Source organism: Ceratotherium simum, chromosome 12 (genome assembly GCF_057802395.1).
Source record: "Ceratotherium simum simum isolate JZ-2026a chromosome 12, ASM5780239v1, whole genome shotgun sequence".
Lineage (NCBI taxonomy): Eukaryota > Metazoa > Chordata > Mammalia > Perissodactyla > Rhinocerotidae > Ceratotherium > Ceratotherium simum.
Window position 1 is genome coordinate 28,824,772 of NC_141911.1, and position 18,665 is coordinate 28,843,436.

The 18,665-nt window shown below is 35.4% G+C and overlaps 1 pseudogene; it reads left to right on the forward strand.

Annotated features, from left to right (window-relative positions):
- Nucleotides 1-14,700: 14,700 nt before the first annotated feature.
- On the forward strand, nt 14,701-15,521 carry LOC101393691 (ATP-dependent Clp protease proteolytic subunit, mitochondrial pseudogene; annotated as a pseudogene).
- Nucleotides 15,522-18,665: the final 3,144 nt, after the last annotated feature.

Here is an 18,665-nt window from a genome sequence, read left to right on the forward strand (position 1 = left end):
ACATTCCCCTAGTGTCTGGGCCTGCTGCCCTGTCAGTCACACAGTGTGTGTGTTGGTGTGTATATGCACACATATATGTATATGCAACGTGTACCTACAATATTATATAACTACATATGCTGTGTTATGATTCAGAAAAGGGATAAAATTTTAGCAAAAATACTAATTTTACTTTTTATTTACAAAAATTATTTTTAAAAATTAGGTTTATTGCTTTAATTGGCGAATGTCAGCTATAAAAGGACAACTGTCTCTATTACATGAAATGTAGGCCTTATAGGAATTACAGAGATTATGAAACAAAAGTTTTTGTTAACTAAAAAACATACTTTGGCCATTAGTCACAACTCTTTACATTTACATTTACATTTGCGTCTTAGCTCTGTCACAGCATTCTATGCATTTATTTTGCATATATTGAACATATAAATAGGGACAAAGATTCGCCCTAAAGGTAGACAACAATGTCTGCAATCGTAGAGATGCAACATATGGAATTTTACAGTTTCAGCAGAGACAGATCACTGATTAGTTGTTTGACTTTTAAAGAGTATGACACAAATATATTCCATTTTCATATTTGTACATGTTATTTGAATTGATTTTTGTTCCATATAGTATTATAGCAATATGTCAAATATTTGTTGATATAGTCACTTAGAAAGTGTCCAGAAAGTCGGTCTATGGAAGGGGAGAAAATCATTGCAAACCATATATCAGATAAGGGGTTAATCTCCAAAATATATAAAAACTTCTATAATTCAATAGCAAAAATCTAATAACCTGATTTAAAAAGGGGCTAACAACTTGAATAGACATTTCTACAAAGAAGGCATATAAATCACCAAAAGGTATATAAAAATATTCTCAACATTGCTAACATCATAGAAATGGAAATCAAAACCACAATGAGATATCACCTCACACCTGTTAGGATGGTTATTATCAAAAAAACAAAAGACAATTAGTGTTGATGAGGACGTGGAGAAATTGGAACCCTCGTACACTGTTGGTGGGAATACAAAATGGTGCCACTGCCATGGAAAACAATATGGAGATACCTCAAAAAATTTAAAATAAAACTACCATATGATCCAGCAATCCTACTTCTAGGTATTTATTCAAAAGAATTGAAATCAGGATCTTGAACAGTTATTAGGTATCCAATGTTGGTTGCAGCACTATTCACAATACCCAGGATGTGGAAACAATGTAAATGTCCATCAGTGGATGAATGGATAAAGAAATGTGGTATACACATACAACAGAATGTTATTCAGCCTTAAAAAAAAGAAGAAAATTATGCAATGTGCAACAACACAGATGAACCAGAGGACATTATGCTAAGTGAAATAAGATAATCACAGAAGAACAAATACTGAATGATTTCACCTAAATGAGCTATCTAAGCCAAAAGTATAGAATCAGAGAGTAGAATAGTGGTTGCCAAGGGCTGGAGAGAGGGAAACATGGAGAGCTGCTATCAACGGGCATAAAGCCTCAATTATACAAGATGAATAAATTCTGGAGATCTGCTGTACAACATTGTCCCTATAGTTAACAATACTGCATAGTTCACTTAGAAAATTGTTAATAGAGTAGATCTCATTTTAAGTGTCCTTACCACATAAAATAAAATGTTTTTTAAGAAGTGCCCAGAAATACATGGGGGTGTTTGGAAAGAGAAAGAAAAGTGTTTCCATTATGTAGAGATTTACAATTGCATCTTCAAAATACAAATGACAGGGCCACCCCCGTGGCTTAGTGGGTGAGTGCCTGAGCTCTGCTACTTGTGGCCTAGGTTCGGATCCCAGCGCACACCGACGCACCACTTGTCCGGTCATGCTGAGACGGCGTCCCACATACAGCAACTAGAAGGATGTACAACTATGACATACAACTATCTACTGGGGCTTCGGGGAGAAAAAGGGAAAAAAAGGAGGAGGATTGGCAATAGATGTTAGCTCAGGGCCGATCTTCCTCAGCAAAAAGAGGAGGATTGGCATGGATATTAGTTCAGGGCTGATCTTTCTCACACACACAAAAAAAGGAAATACAATATCTGGTTTTTAACAGTAGAGAAATTATTTATAAGTAAAGGTGGATATTGTAAAAAATTATTAACTCTTTGGATTATAGATTACTATAGCAGTCTTTATTAATGACTGAATATAAAAAATTTCTTTAATGAAATCTAAGGTTCCAATGGTCATCTGAATCTGAAGAAAAGCTAAATCTATTTGCAGATGACATGATATTCATGACATAACTGGGAAAAACCCAAAGAATCAATATTTTTTTAAAAAATGAAACAATGAAAGAATTTAATAACATAGCAAGATATAAAACTAACATGCGGAAGTCAATAGCCTTCATATAATAACTGGTTAGAAGATACAATAGAAGAGAAAATCCTTTTAAAAAATCAACAAAAATATAAAATGATTCATAATAATCTTAACAAGAACTGTTCAAAACAACTTACAGTTACAGAAAAGTACTTTACACTTATAGAAAAATTGTAAAAATAGCACATTTATCTTTTTCCCAGCCTTTCCCAATGTTAATACATTGCCTAACTGTAATACAATGATCAGAACCAGGAAATTAACACTGGTACAATATTATTAGCTAAAGACTTTATTTAAATCTCCTCAGATTTCCCACTGATGTCCTTGTATTCCTCCAGGTTCTCATTCAGGCTCCTACATTGTATTTAGTTTTTATTTCCCCTTTGCTTCCTGCAGTCTGTTACAGTTCCCAATTGTTCCTTGTCTTTCACAATCTTGATATCTTTGAAGAGTATTGGTCAGCTATTTTGCTGAATATACCTCAATTTGGGTTTGTCTGGTGTTTTCTTATGATTGGACTGAGGTTATACATTTTTGACAAGAGTAGATAGAAATGGCCTTGTGTCCTCAGTGTATCATATTATAAGGTTCATGATGTCAGTGTCTTATTTTTGATGATGTTGACCTTGATCATCTGGCTTTCTCTGCTGTAAAGTTTCTGCCAGCTGTAGAAAAAGACTCTTCACTATAAAATTTTTATCATTCCCCCTGAACTTAACGGCTATCTTGGAGGAGATTCTTGTTCTTCTCAAATGTTCACTCACTGGTTTTAACATCAATCAGTGGATCTTGTAAATGGTGTTGGGCAACTCTATAACAATTTGGAAAAATACAAAAATTGAGGAAGGAAATACCAAAAATCCTTAGAAAAATGGGCAAAAGCATGATAAACAATTCACATAAAAGTATAAAAATGTCCTAACTTCAAACAGAATAAGAGAAATGCAAATTAAATCTCTGATATACTATTTATTGCCCATCAAATTGTGACAGCTAGATCTTAAGTTAGCATGAGGGAAGACATCTTAGGGAAAGGAAGCAATATTGTAACTGTGATCCTGACTACTAGTCTCTGAGAATGTACTCTAGCCTGCATGTAGCCTAGATGATTAAACACCTCTCACTTTTGCAAAATAAACGATCTGCTAGTTCTATGACTCTTGCTTACATATATCGCCCAGCTGTGATAAGGATAACTTTGTTCTCTGAGTTCCCCAGGAACTCAGAGACCTCCAGAAAGAAAAACTCTGTGTTGGTATCCATCACAAATGACAGAAGAAGGAGATAATGAGGCACCTTAAAGTTCATCACACCAGATGATCGACACCCCTAACCCCCCTCCTTCCCTGCCCATTTCCTCTATATAACTGCCTCAAGATTCTGTATGACTTTAAAATGGTTCCTTAGGATACTAGTCCACCATCTTCCAATTATGCTGGCTAATCATATAAACTTTCCTTTCTCAACCGCCGGCTTGTTTGCAATTGATTGACACTGGATTTCAGCAGGAAGAACAGGCCCCTTTTTGCTAGGTTACAATATTGGCAAAAAAGTCAAAAGCTTAATATTACACTGTTCATGAGGTTCTGGGGAAATAGTCACTTTCAATTATTGATGGTGAAAATTCAAGGTGTTATAACACATATCAGTCATCGTTACATCATGCAGTAGAATACTTCGAAGCGGCAAAATTAGATGGAGGTAATTATTTGCAGGATTCATTGTTAAGTATGAGAACAATATAATGAAGTGCAAAACATTATGTATAGTATGTTACATTTCATGTAAAGAAGAAAGAGAAATAAAAACTAAAATGTATCTATCTGTATCTAGGAAGCATAGGGAGTATAAACCAAAAAACAACAAAATTGGTTACTTTCTGAGGGCCCCAGAGAGAATAGGGTCCAGGTATGGGGGAAGAAGTGGCACCACTTTGGGTACACCTTGTTATAGAAAAATGCTAGGTACTTTTAATACTATAAAATTTTATACTTTATAGTTTTTTACATTAGCTTTTTGATGCTTGAAAGCATCTATATATTAAAAAAAAGTATTATACATGTAAAAAAAAAAAACCATAAAGAGTGTGGGAAAGTAACAAGATTGAATGCCAATACAAACAAATGAAACAGTATTTCACAAGCTAAAGAAACATAAATCGCTAGTGCAAGTAACTTTTTTTTTTTTTTTTTTTTGAGGAGATCAGCCCTGTGCTAACATCTGCTAATCTTCCTCTTTTTTTGCTGAGGAAGACTGGCCTTGGGCTAACATCCATGCCCATCTTCCTCCACTTTATATGGGATGCTGCCACAGCATGGCTTGCCAAGCAATGCGTCATTGCGTGCCCAGGATCCGAACCAGCGAACCCCGGGCTGCCGCAGCCAAGCACAAGCACTTAACGGGTTGTGCCCCTGGGCCAGCCCCCCAAGTAACTTTTAAACAGAATATTTTCACTATATACTCTGAGTCTAGGGAGAAAAATAAAGCAGAACTGCAAACAAGTCAGGAACACTTTTTCATGGGTTGGTTTTACATAGTGCTATGGAAGTAGCAGTTCTGAAACTATTTTATGTGTATTGTGAGAATAAGCAAATAAATAAAGGTATTGATATGGTTGGAAACCAGAAATTTCATTATTAAAAAAAAAAAGGAACTATGAAGAAAGAAGGTAGTTAAAGAACAACCCTGAAAGGAATTGTAAATATCAATATGAACTCATGATTTCTACTGTCATATATATATTTCTGATTCTTCCTGTGTACAGAGAAAAGCAGTGTTCAAGTAAAAAAACAAAAACATAAGCAAAACTAAGAGTCAAAATATTTATCTCATTTCTGCTGTTACTGGTTCTTTAGCTTTGAGTAAGCCACTAACAGAGCTTTATATTGTCATCTGTAAAACTGTAAGTCACAAATCTTTGAAAACACATGGGTATTCCAATGCAATAACATGTAAAGGTGATCTTTCTGTAGAGACATAAGACCATAGTATTATAAAACAAAGAGATTAAGTCAAATGGAGGATATAGCTCTTCTAGAACTTTTTGCTAGAGTTTATGGGCTTTGGCCACAGGCCCTTCCTCCTAATAAGCTGAGGTGTGGTCAATGATGAATCAGAGAGGATACATCACTGTTGCGCCAGTGGAGCCCAGGATAACTGATGCCATAGCAGTGTAGTGTACAAAATCTTACCATTCTCTGTACAGAATGGTAAATAAAACAACCCTTGGGAAAGTCCATACCAGTTTTAAAATTACATTCTGAAATTCTTTTCCTATTTTCTCACTGTTATGGACCAAATGCTTGTGTACTGTCAAAATTCGTATGTTGAATTTTTAACCCCCAACGTGATGGTATTAGGAGCTGGGCTTTTGGAAATAATTAGATTTGATGAGGTCATGAGGGTGGGGTCTTCATGATGGGATTAGCTCCTTTATAAGAAGAGATCAGGGAGATTGCTCTCTCTCTGCCATGTGAGGATATATCAAGACGGCAGCCATCTGCAAACCAAGAAGAGGGCCCTCACCAGACCTCAACCATGCTGGTATCCTGATCTTGGACCTTCTAGCCTCCAAAACTGTGAGAAATAAATTTCTGTTTTTTAAGCCACCCAGTCTATGGTATTTTCTTATAGCAGCCTGAGCTGACTAAACACCTACTAAAAAATTCACATACAGTTTTTTATCTGTATTTCTCATAAACTTGAAATAACATCTTAAACATATTAATTATTTGCACTTTATAGAATCATGTCTGAATAGCTTGTTTGAAATGATAAACTATATAAAAATAACTGTCTCTATAGCTAATTTTTAAACCAGTAGCTTTTTTTTTTAATAATTCTGTCTTTATGTTCCCACAGGTATGATTGAAAATATCTCCTCCATTATATAAGTCAAACATAATGAGATCTCTTGACAAATTAATGGCACTTAGGAAATTTTACAATCTATTAAGTCAAAAGATCTTGTGAGTAAGTGAAATTGATTCTCTTTGAAATATTAATGTCTATTTGAGCCTGCACTAATAAAATACTGAATATTTCTTCCTCCACAAAAGGAACTGTTCTTTTATTCCAGAAATCAACCATATGCTACCGCTCTGGATCTCCTGTGGCTTTTGAGATGTGAATTCTCACCCAGTGTTTTAGCAAACTGTCTTTTCAGTACTGCATTAAATCAATCACTGGAGAAATATTGTGATAACTGTGGTAGTCACTATATAACCTTCACATGTAGAAAGTGCAATTCCACTTTATTATAACAATTCTTCTAACATTGAGGTGTAAAGGTTTTTTTTAATAAGTCCTTTCTACTGGGGATACTAACTACAGTTAAGATTGAGCCTAGAGTGTACTTTAGTCGAAGTAAAGAGAGGAGTGTGTGTATGTGCGAGCACGCATGTATTTCTTAGAGTAGATACGTTACAGTTAGGGTAATTTTGAAACATTTAGAATAATAAAATTCATTCTACATTTTATTGATCCTAAACTCCTGCTATATGAAAAAAATGGTGCAAATAAACATTTACTTCATGATATCTAATTGTAGTAAGCTAAAAAATATTTGTAATGACTAATTATACCATGAAGGAAATCCATTCTAATGAATATGAATGTCTCTTAAAGTATTTTTATTTGACTATATTGTGATTTAGAGAATTTCTCTGACATCTAATATTCTATTTCTTTTTTATTCTCAAGTTCAGAGAGAAGTTCTTTATTATGCCAAATGCATATATCCAGGTAAATAGCGTAGCCATGCAGAAGAGAGACTCATTTTCTAGAGCCTTACACCAGTGAGGCTCTGAATCTAGAACCGTCAAAAGAAAGGATGAAACATGGGACTGAAAGAGGGTTTTAAGAGAAAATCTCCATACTGAAACATGGGACCACAAGGCCCTCCTCTGCCCTGATCTCTGAAATTAGATACAATCATGGCCTTTTCCCAGGGGGTGGCCTGTATCCAATACTGATTTGGAGATATAAAGGCCTAGCGTGCTCATCCCCAAATCAAGATGAATCTGAAAGCAATCTCCACCTCCAGGTTCAGACCACTAATTGTCAACCCAAGGGATTCTCTTAAACACAGAGGACCCATATGGAGAATTTTTAAAAGATTCTCTTCCACTGCAGGCCCAAAACAATTTAGGTTGAATATCAGGCCCAGAATTTTTAATTTTACATCCTCTTAAAAAAGGAATGCCTAATCCAACATCATAAAAATATTTTCTATGTTTTCACTTTTTCTAGAAGTCGCATTATTTTACCTATCACTTTTAGGTCTATGATCCATTTAAAATTAATGTGGTAAGAGGTACAAGTCCTGGTTCATTTTTTGTTCATATGGATATTGTATTTGACTAGTATTGGAGAGATCAGCAAATATCCACTTCATTGTACTAAGTGTTTCATTTATGTTTATGAAAAAATGTTAAACACCTCTATAAACCAGGTATTATAATTTTTTGCCCAAATGAGCAAGCTATGGATCATGGAGATGAAGAAGGCACATAACAAGTAAGCAGAAGAGGAATCATTCCAAATCTTTTGGTTGCCAAATACATATTTTCTTACATAGACTGATTTTGTGGTACTCTTTTGATTACCTCAAAAACATAGATATATTTGTTAAACAAATTAATAACTAAATCAGTGAGTACGTTGTAGATATAAGGAAATTTCTGAATGATCTGAAAAGAAATAGTGTCTCTGAGAACTTGTTTCTCTTGTGGAATGAGAGCATGTCTTAGAATGGTGCATGTCAGAAGCGTGTGTGTGTGTGTGTGTGTGTGTTAAAGGACAATGGAAATACACATTTCCAGATAGTGAGGAGGTTCTCTTGAGATTAAAGTGGTATTTTAGTACTTTTTTATAGAAGTAGAGGCATTGCTGTAGATGAAAACAATGTAAAAGTAGGGATAAGATATATCTCATGATGAATGGTCAATATTGGATAGGAAATGGATAATGTTCTATTAATTGCAGCATAAACACACAGAAAAGTAAAGTCTAATTAATACATCATTCGGTAACGTAGCCATGATGTAGTGAAAACCACAGGGAGTCTTTAATCCAGAACCCAATGTAGGTCACAAAAATATTTGTTAAAAATGCTTGAACATACATTGAGAACCAACATTCACTGGACATATTTTACTAACCACTAAAATTTTAATAAGAAGAATATTTTAAAAAAATCCCTGTTACTTCAATTCATTGTGTTCACATGTCAGCTTTCAGGCTCTCTTTATGTTGCTGGGACTCTATACCCAGAGTGACTACAGAATCATCTACTCTGGATTCTCAGGTTTGCTGATTTTTCTCCCTGGCTCAGTTTGTTCTTGTTTCAAAAACTGTAGAAAATTTTTCCTGACATCTGTTAGTGTTTGTAGACTTTTCATATTTTGAATTAACGAATTTTTCAAAATTCACCTCAAGCAACAAGTTTTTAATCCATTGATTTTCATATTTTTTATTTTCTATATTCTTCACTAAACGTGGCCTTCCTGCTTGGTGTGGTAACCCCAAGAACCACACAGCCACTTTTGTGGCGCTAGAGCATCTTTCTCTCTAAAACTAGCACCTTTAGCAATATCAGCATTTTCTCTGCTGTGATGATCAGAGGTAATATTCCACTCTCTCTCTCAGAAAGAACCCCTTCTGATTGGATTCTAAGCTGAAGTGCATTCTCTGCCATACAACTGAACAGCACTTTCTGTGTAACACTTTATCTGTTATGAGACTCAGGTGTATGTTCGATATTAATTAATGTTTATTGGCCAGGAGATAGATTTTAAAATTTATTAGATGCATGCATTATTTTAATTTGTTTTTATATTTCAAAATCTCTCATCTCAATAATACTAATAACAGCAATAACAATAAAAAAAAGTGTTCTTCATAATGTCTCCAAGTACAATGGTATACGTATTTCCAAAGTTTTATATTATTAAACCAATGCTCAGGGATATTTTATGATTGTGTTGCAACCTCATTTCAATCCTCTGGTCTTTTATTGTCACCTTCTCTGAAGAACCCTAAGTACTAAAGTAGAAATGATCGGATAGCTAAGGGTGTATTGAAGAAAGGTACTTCCAGCTAACAGAACTGTGCCTACCCAGTGGCCTTATAAAATGTACACTCAAGTAATAATGTGAGTGTTGAAGGAAATGAGAGTATCATGGTGAATATGAAGGCAAACAAATGTCAGCTTGTGTTATACTAACGGGAAAATTAAAAGAGAAAAGATCATTTCAAATGAGAATAAACCTAAGTATTCCAAATAAAAATCCAATTAAAGTGTTTATTAGGGGAAAAAAAACGTGCTCAATAAAAAGATAACTACACTTCCTGTTGGTTTTGGAAAAAAATGCTAATTGCTAATGCTTATAAGTTGGTGCCAGTGACTAGATGGAACTCCCTGAATAAACACATACATAAAGAGAAATGAATTACTGCATTACATTAAGAAAGTTATCAAAGCATGTGTTTACCTTTCAAAGAACTTAGAATTCATGGTTTGGTCTGCTAATAATTCCAGACAATAGTTAAGATTAACATAAAACTAAGAAAAGGACATAAAGTCATTCTTTATATGCCAAGTCACTCAAAATTGGGACTCAAATCTGTGGGGCCAGGTGAGTTTCTTTTTTTTTTTCTTCAATGTGGTAAAGTATATTTGACCTTTATATGTAATTACGATCTGAAAATTCAGATTTGGCTTTAGTTCAAATTGTCTAAAAACTTGTATCTAGGTCAGGCTATATTTAAACATTTTTTAGACCAAAATTAAAAAAGGCAATTGAAAGCAAATTAGGGAGATGTAGGATAAAGGAAAGTTGTTTGGCTGGAGACCATCTGAAAAGATGTGGTGCAGATGTATCCCTATAGATATGCAGAAATTTCCCTTTCTAAGAAGGGAAGAAGAAGGAATTAGAAGAAAAAGGCATTTTCTAGGGATTAATCAGGTTTAAAAATAACAACTGACACAGAAGAACGTTTTCTGAGATTAAAAAACCTGTCTACAAACTAGTGTCTGTTATTCAGGGAGCCAGAACTATGCAAAGTTCTAGCAATAGTCACATTTCCAGAAACTGAGCTTTCGTATGTCATATATTTGCCTCCAGAAGCAGACATTTTCCTCTTGTGTGACTTTGTAGTTAGAAATCAAAGATGACTTGCTATAAGAGACTATAGCTAATTAGAATGTAGGGGAGAACTGGGAGATACTCCACAATCCTCTTTTATTCTGCTAACTCAGTTTCCAGCACCATGAGATCTGGATAAGAATACCCACAATTGACCAACACTGGGGTTCATATGGCTATATACTTAAAAAATATTCAAAAATGATGAGAAAGAAAACAGTAAATAAGGAGGAAGATAACATAACAAATGGCTTAAATCTAGCTGTCACTTTCCCAATTACTTTGATTTGAAAGGGGGTCACTAAAGCATTAAGGTACACCTGGGAATGTTGCTTTCCTTGCTCGCCTCCCCAGCATACCGATAAGGCTCTTACTGCTTATGTGCAGGTTAGCCTCTCCTCCAGACTTTTAGTCCAAAAAGTCGTTGAGAAATAAATGAAATCTAGAAAGGACAATTTATTCTAATCTTCTTACATTACAAGTGAGGAAATTTGAGTTCTATATAGCATATGTAACCAGTAGAAATGTTAACGGCTAAGGCTATGCTAGAATATTGAATTTTTGCAAACACATTGTCTTTTGTATACCTTTGCTTTTAAAATGTGTATAAATGGTTCTCAGCTCATTATCATCACCTTATTTATTCTGTGTCTCAATTTTAACAATCCTTATGTATTTATTCATGACATACTTGCTTGGGGCTCTCTGCATGGTTAGAAAATAATGAGAAATCAGGTCTATAATTAATCAGATTTTCTTTTTATTCATTGAAAAACATAAATTTTAATTGTAACTAGTTGTTCTACTAGTGAAGCTTTCAAGTTTTAGTTTGCTTAAGATTTAGTGCATATATGTACAGCATTTGAAATCGAAATAGTAAGGTTTCTAAGGGTCAAATGCAGAGTTTAAAGCACTTGGAATTTCTTTATGTATGTTTTCATACATCTTGTATATTTATGCTAATTGATTCTCAATAGTTTTTCTTTATGTAAGGAACCATGACCTGGATATATGGAATAGCAAAATATATGTATTGAATTGTGAAGTGTAGTTAGGAATATGTGTTCTGGGGAATCTTAATAGCTCTTAATGGCTGTGAGATCTTGGACGAGTTAACCTTACCTCTTAGTTTTCTCATTTGAAAAATGGGAAAATAGTACCTCCTTTGTCAAGTTGTTATAAGTATTAAAAATCTCTATATATGAAACACTTAGAATAGTGGCAGGCACAATAAACTCTACCAAGTTGTTTGCTATTGATATTACTATTACCATTAATAAGTTTTAGGCTTTAAGATTGATATTCCAGACTTATTACAGGCTGTATTTTACATTCTCACATTGATTTTCCATTTCTCTCTCATTGTTAACTTACATTATTTTGCTATATGATATTCATATTATAAGTAATTTTATACTTCAAATGGAATTTGAGAGATTATACATAAAAGTGAAATAAATTACCCTAAAACAAAAATACAGAAAATACTGCTTAGCATGGCAGCTTGCACATGCAAAAGTGACCACGCTCAACTGGCAAGATGGACTTTGGTCTAAGATATGTCAAGGCATATCACATAAACTCTCCAATAATACTATCTAAACTGATATAAGTACGCATTAAAAATACAGGAATCTTTTTTGCAAATCTTAGTTCTTCCCCAGAAATTCAGAAGTTTATACTAAAGGGAAACAAAATTTCTTATACTATTGCACTTAAGACAATACTGACATTTCTATACTGAAATGAGAAATTTGCTCTGGGCTGGGAAGTTAAAAAATAAAAAGCACAATTCTTAAATTTTATTATTGTCTCTCGTATTTACTTTATTATATATTTTTGTTTAATTGTTGGCTTTAATGTATACTTAAATATGGTGAAAAATAATTGGCTCAACTTGTATACATCTTAAAAAAAAATTTAAATATATGAACGAACAAGTGGAATAAATACAAGGATAAATCAGAACACTTTCCATTACGTGAAAGATTCTAAAAGAACTGTTTTAGTAAATAAGTCAACCAGACAAAAAAATAAAACATTAAAAGTAATATACAAATTGATAAACATAATTAATAAGCTTAATTTACCAGACATAGGTAGAAACGTGCAACAATTATATAACGTATTTTTCTTCAGCACACACAAAATATTATCAGAGTTACATGAACTAAGGTATAGAGCAAATTCTAAAGAATAACGTAACAGAAACCGTGGACTAGGATCACAACACAATTAAGTTCCCTATCCATAACAATAACAACAAAACTAGAATTGTCCTGTAAAAGCTTGCAATAAAATTCAACACTCATTAATAATAGAAAAAAATGACAATAAACTAAAATAAAAGGACATATCCTTACCCCAACTAAGGGAGCCTACCAAAAAAAAAAGAATGGTAAAAGAAACATTCTATTAACATCAAGAACAAGTATGCTTATTATATAAACATATAAATAATGTATATGATTGTATACAAATATGTTACTTATTGTCTGAAGTTCCTAGCCGTCACAAAAAAGTGAAAGAAACAAAAACAAGATATCTACGTATTGGAAAAGAAGAAATATAACTCTCATTATTTACAATGATATGGGTGCTTACATAGAAAATCCTAAATACTCTACAAAGTATCAAAATTAATATGAGAGTTTAAAATGAGACAAGTTATATAAAAATTGACTGTTTTTCTATAGACCAGCGACAAAGAGAAAATATTTAAATGAAATATACAATGTAAATAGCATAACATTGTGAAATTATCTAGGAATAATGCTTAAGAAATGGTGTAAGGTATATTTAAACATAGTTGTAGAACTATACTGAAAATCACTTTAAAGACCTAAACGAAAGACAGAAACACACCATGTTCATGGCTGTCATAAGTAGGTCAGTTTATTTCAAATTGATTTATAAATAAAATGCTATTTTGATTAGAATTCTAACATTCTTTTTGCGGGACTTGTTAAGACTGATCTAAAATTAATGTGGCAGGGCCGGCCCCGTGGCTTAGCGGTTAAGTGCGTGTGCTCTGATGCTGGCAGCCCGGGTTCGGATCCCGGGCGTGCACCGACGCACCGCTTCTCCGGCCATGTTGGGGCTGCGTCCCACATACAGCGACTGGAAGGATGTGCAGCTGTGACATGCAACTATCTGCTGGGGCTTTGGGGGAAAAATAAATAAACAAAAATTAAAAAAAAAAAAATTTAAAATTAATGTGGCAAAGCAAAGGGCTCAGAATATACAAAATATTCATGAAGAATGATGTATTGGAAAGGCTTGCCTGCTAGATATGAAGGCTTTGTGAAATCTATAGTAACTCAGGTTATATGCTATTGACGCAAGGATTCAAAGAGATAAGTTCAACAGACAATGAGCATAGAAATATTTCTGCATATGTATGAATATTTCATTTGTCACAGAGGTAGCATTGCACTTCAGTGAGAGAAGAATATAGTCTTCTCAAATAGTGCTCTGACAACTGATTATACTTATTAAAAATAAACAAAGAAAATATTTCACACCATAAATAAACATTCAGTTTCAGGTAAATTAAACACTTCCATGTGGAAAAAGAGAAAACATTCAGGAATCTTACTTAGTGAAGTACTTAAGGGCCTAGAAAATCCCTGGCACATAATTGGTGCTCAATAAATTATTTGAAAAAATTTGGGACCAAATCCCATATTTTTTCAAATCAAAGTAAGGAATGACTTTATAAAACACTTTTGTCTATAAGAAACCATACAGGAAATGATTGATCAATTCTGATAATTTAAAGTAAAAATTTCTGTTCATCAAAAGACACCATTAAAAAGTCTAAAAACATAAACTACAAACTGGGAGAAGATATTTGCATCAAATATACATTAAAATATTAGTATTTAGACTATAAAACAAACACTTAAAAATCATTAAGAAAATGACAAACAACTCAATTAAGAAAATATGCAAGAGACATGAATGGGCATTCTGGTGAAGAGACAATAGAAATCACCAGTAAACATATGAACAGGGGAGAAGACAGCTCTATTAGTAATATTTTATTTTTTTAAGCTGGAGGTGGAAACATGGGGGTTTAACTTAATCATGATATTTCATTTATCTAACATATAAACATCTACTTGTATATAGATAAAATTTTTTGATGTCTGAGATATAATGAAAAAAGATAGTAAAAACAATGATAGCTAGGCGGCGGGATGTGGCTCGGAATATTGGGGGGATTGTGCCCTGGTGGCAGCAGGCAGGTGCCCCGCGATGGGGCCTTGCCTTGCTGACTGCTTCTCCCTCGCAGTGGACGCCGGAGACTTGGCCCACGCACCACGTCATCCATCAGACCCATGACGCACACAATGCTCTCCGGTCTCCGGCGTCCACTGCCGCGGAGAAGCAGTCAGCAAGGCAAGGCCCCATCGCGGGGCACCTGCCTGCTGCCACCCGGGCGCAGTCCCCCCAATATTCGGAGCCCATGACAGTGTCGCCAGCACGGTTATCCCGCAGCTGCTGTTCTTGCAGTCCAAGAGTAATAAGAAGCCCATCCAAATGTACGTTAACAGCCCTGGAGACGTCGTGACCTCGGGCCTGGCCATCTACGACATGATGCAGCACATCCTGAACCCCATCTGCACGTAGTGCATGGGCCAGGCCGCCAGTGTGGGCTCCCTGCTTCTCGCTGCCAGCACCCCAAGCATGCGGCCTGCGGTCCCCAGCTCCTGCATCTTGATCCACGAGCCCTCCGGGGGTGCCCGGGGCCAAGCCACAGACATGGCAATCCAGACAGAGGTGGTCATCAGACTCAGCAGCTCTACAGCATCTACACCAAGCATGCCAAGCAGAGCCCGCAGGTGACTCAGTTGGCCATGGAAAGCGACCACCACCTGAACCCCATGGAGGCCCAGGAGTTTGGCATCTTAGACAAGGTTCTAGTGGACTCTCCCCGGGTGGTGAGGATGAGCCTGAGCTGGTGCAGAAGGAGCCCATGGTGGCGGCAGCAGCAGAACCTGCCCCGGCAAGTGCCTGAGACCTGGACCTCAGCCCTTGGACAAAAGTTGAGGGGCCAGGTGGCAGCCAAATGCTGCAGCTGCAGCCCTGCCCACCCCTCACTGCTGAGCCTGGAGGGGTCTCTTGAGGAACTCTGGATTTGGGGGTGCCCCTGAGGGTGGGTGTCCTAGCTGAGACATTGTGATTTTAGTCTTTGTAGTCTTTGCAAAACAAAAAAAAGCTAAAATTTTTTGAGTATTTCTTATTTGTCTGACATTTACCTGATAATTTTACATAATTTTACATAATTATCGTATGTGTTGAATAGGTCACCTCCTCTGTCTAATAAAATGAAGATTTTAATAGGTAGTCTCCATCAAAACATGAGCCATTGCTTAAGGATTAAGAAATATACCTTGCTCCAACTTTTTGGAATCAAGATAGAGAAACACAAATAAAAATGGATGGTGGTGCACATTACCTTGGTGATTTCAAGGGCATTTTACCACACATGCTATTCATTATGCATCAAATACCCATCCATGGGCACAGTCATGATCAGAGTGAATCATTATGCTTCTGCAAACTGATCTTCATTACTTCCCTCTTCCTGACTCCTTGGTGGTTTGGTATTCATTCATTAACAACCAAATAAATTCTCTGACTTCTGCGTAGTGGAAGAACTAATGACAATCAATAATTCATCCATTCAATAAAGAATGTCTACTAAGGACCAGAATTTGTTCAAAAACATCACAAGCTCTCCAGGAACTTGCATTTAATTACACTGAGCAATTATTCATTTTTTCAATGTTACCAAGATATTATTCTCCATCCCATATTTCTTTTTATAATAAATTTTGTTGGGACCAATTTTAGACATTGCACGAATATTCCAAGAAGCCAAACTGCAGGGACAAAATAATTAGGTCAAAAGATCTGTTTTACTACAGCTCATCTGCTTACCCAGAGCTCCTGATACCAAGCGCTTTTTCCTTCTAAGGCCGAGTCAATTCACTCGGTTCTTTACAGGCCATCTCACAACCAACAGTTGTTCAGTCAATCCTCTTCCCTAGTCTTTCTGTAGAAGCTTCTGCCTGTGTCACCCGGCCATGTTTTTTTGTTTAAATCACATTTCAGTCTAGACTATTGAACATTTTTTTTACTCTGCTGAATACTGTATAGTTTATAATTTTGACATTTAAAATGCTTCTATTTATGAAGCCCATCACCCAGCAGGGTGTATTTGAGTCATGTGTGCAAAGCAATATGGTGGATGCCAAGCTCTGTCGCAAGGTAGCTTGGATTCATTTTTTCTGCCTAAAGACACCACTTGCAGCTTGAGCTAGTATCACCATTTCTGGAACCCTGCAAACTAGATATGCTGAACAATTTATGCGCACTCTGTGTTGTGTGCAGCAGATGGCTAGCTGGTTGCTTTTACATAGAAGAAATAAGTGCAAGTAGCACATTGGATGGTCTATAAATAAATAGTACATTAATCACTCTTTTGCCAAGCACTGTATGGAGTCTTTTTATTCTAATACGGAAGTAGATCCTGTCACAGGTTTTCTGTTACGAATGCAAATTTAAGTCATAGTCATATTCATGGTAAAAATAGGACGATTAGGACAAGAACTCATGCCTGCTCTTTCGTCTTTAGCACTAAGCTGCCTCTGTGTCCTTTGTTAGAGGAATGGGAGACTTCCTCAGCTAAAAGGAATGAACTTCACAAGGTCATTTTGTTAATTTCTCCAACTAGAACCGTCAAATCCATAGGAATAAATAACAGGTGTTATTCTCACATGTTGACAAATGTCCATGATAATCTGTTATAATGACTCAGTGGCCTCAGGTCAATGTTTAAACTTCTCAGAGTGATTTAAGACTTTCCCATGAAATGCTGTGGTGGGAGGCAGCACAAAAGATCAGGAATGCAGACAGTAAATTATAACTACTCTTCCTTGAAATAAGATTTTTTTGGTCTCTTGAGGAATTACAACAGAAGCTAAACCTTTTATTGAACTGGTATAAGACTTACAACAAAACTTTTTCCCCCTAATAATTATTTATTTGTCGCTAATTTTGGTAATGATGATAGGTGTTGAGAAAACCTCTAATAAGCATGTGGTACCCATATTTTCCACATGCTTACACTATTTTTAAGATAGCACTTACATTTAGAACTGCTTCCTAAGCAGAGTTTAATGCTCAACCTATAGACAATATTCACATATACAGATAGATATTAACATCAGTGTATGTGAAGGTGTGTGTTCTCTGCATTGTCGACGGGTTGTTTAGAAGAGTTCTAGACTGTAAAATTGCAAGCTAATGAATAAAAAGTAAAAACAAGTAAGCTGATGGCAATAGTGATCACATTTGTAAAGAAGGCAAATACTTTTGAAATAATGTGAAATTGTAAGGATATTTATTTGAAGGACTGCGCCATCATTAATTGTGTCAGCCTGTGATTTGGCTCACCAGGAAATCTGCCACTACTTATTCTATTTTTAGAATAAATCGTAAATTAATATTTTTGGAGCAAAAAAAGAAAAAAACACAACGGGCATGAGGATTACTACGATTACTCCTCAGTGATTTTTTTCATCTACAAAGCTCATCTTCATTTTATGTATTTTCTTGCTGATATAAATTACGGTAGGGGGGAGAAAAATTTATCAACGGAGAATGCTTTTGCTAAGTAGAGTGCAAGAAAATCAAGATTTGGCCCCATTAATAATGTGCCAGTGTAAGTAGCAATCGTCAAGAGCCTTCCTAGGCGAAGGCAATGGCTCAAACTTGTTGGGAACTGATACATACATGATAAAACTTTTTATAACACAAGTGAAAAAAGTGAGAATTAGAGCTTCCCATATCAAAGAAGGAAAGCAAGCATTTGTGGGTGAGAGAGCTATACCTGACAGTGTTTCTATTTAATTTACACACCTGCATTGGTGTCTAATCTATACTATGTATTTCTCCATGTTCCACACCCCAGGACATTTGCACATTCTCTTCTTTTTGCCTCCAGTACTCTCCTCTACCTGCACCAGTTTACTCATCTCATAGACTTCGCCAGGGACTGTTGCAGAACATTGTATTCTCACTGCTAGCTCCAAACTAAAGTCTTTGTACAGATATTTTTGAATTAATAATTTGATTCTAATTACTGGGGACCAAA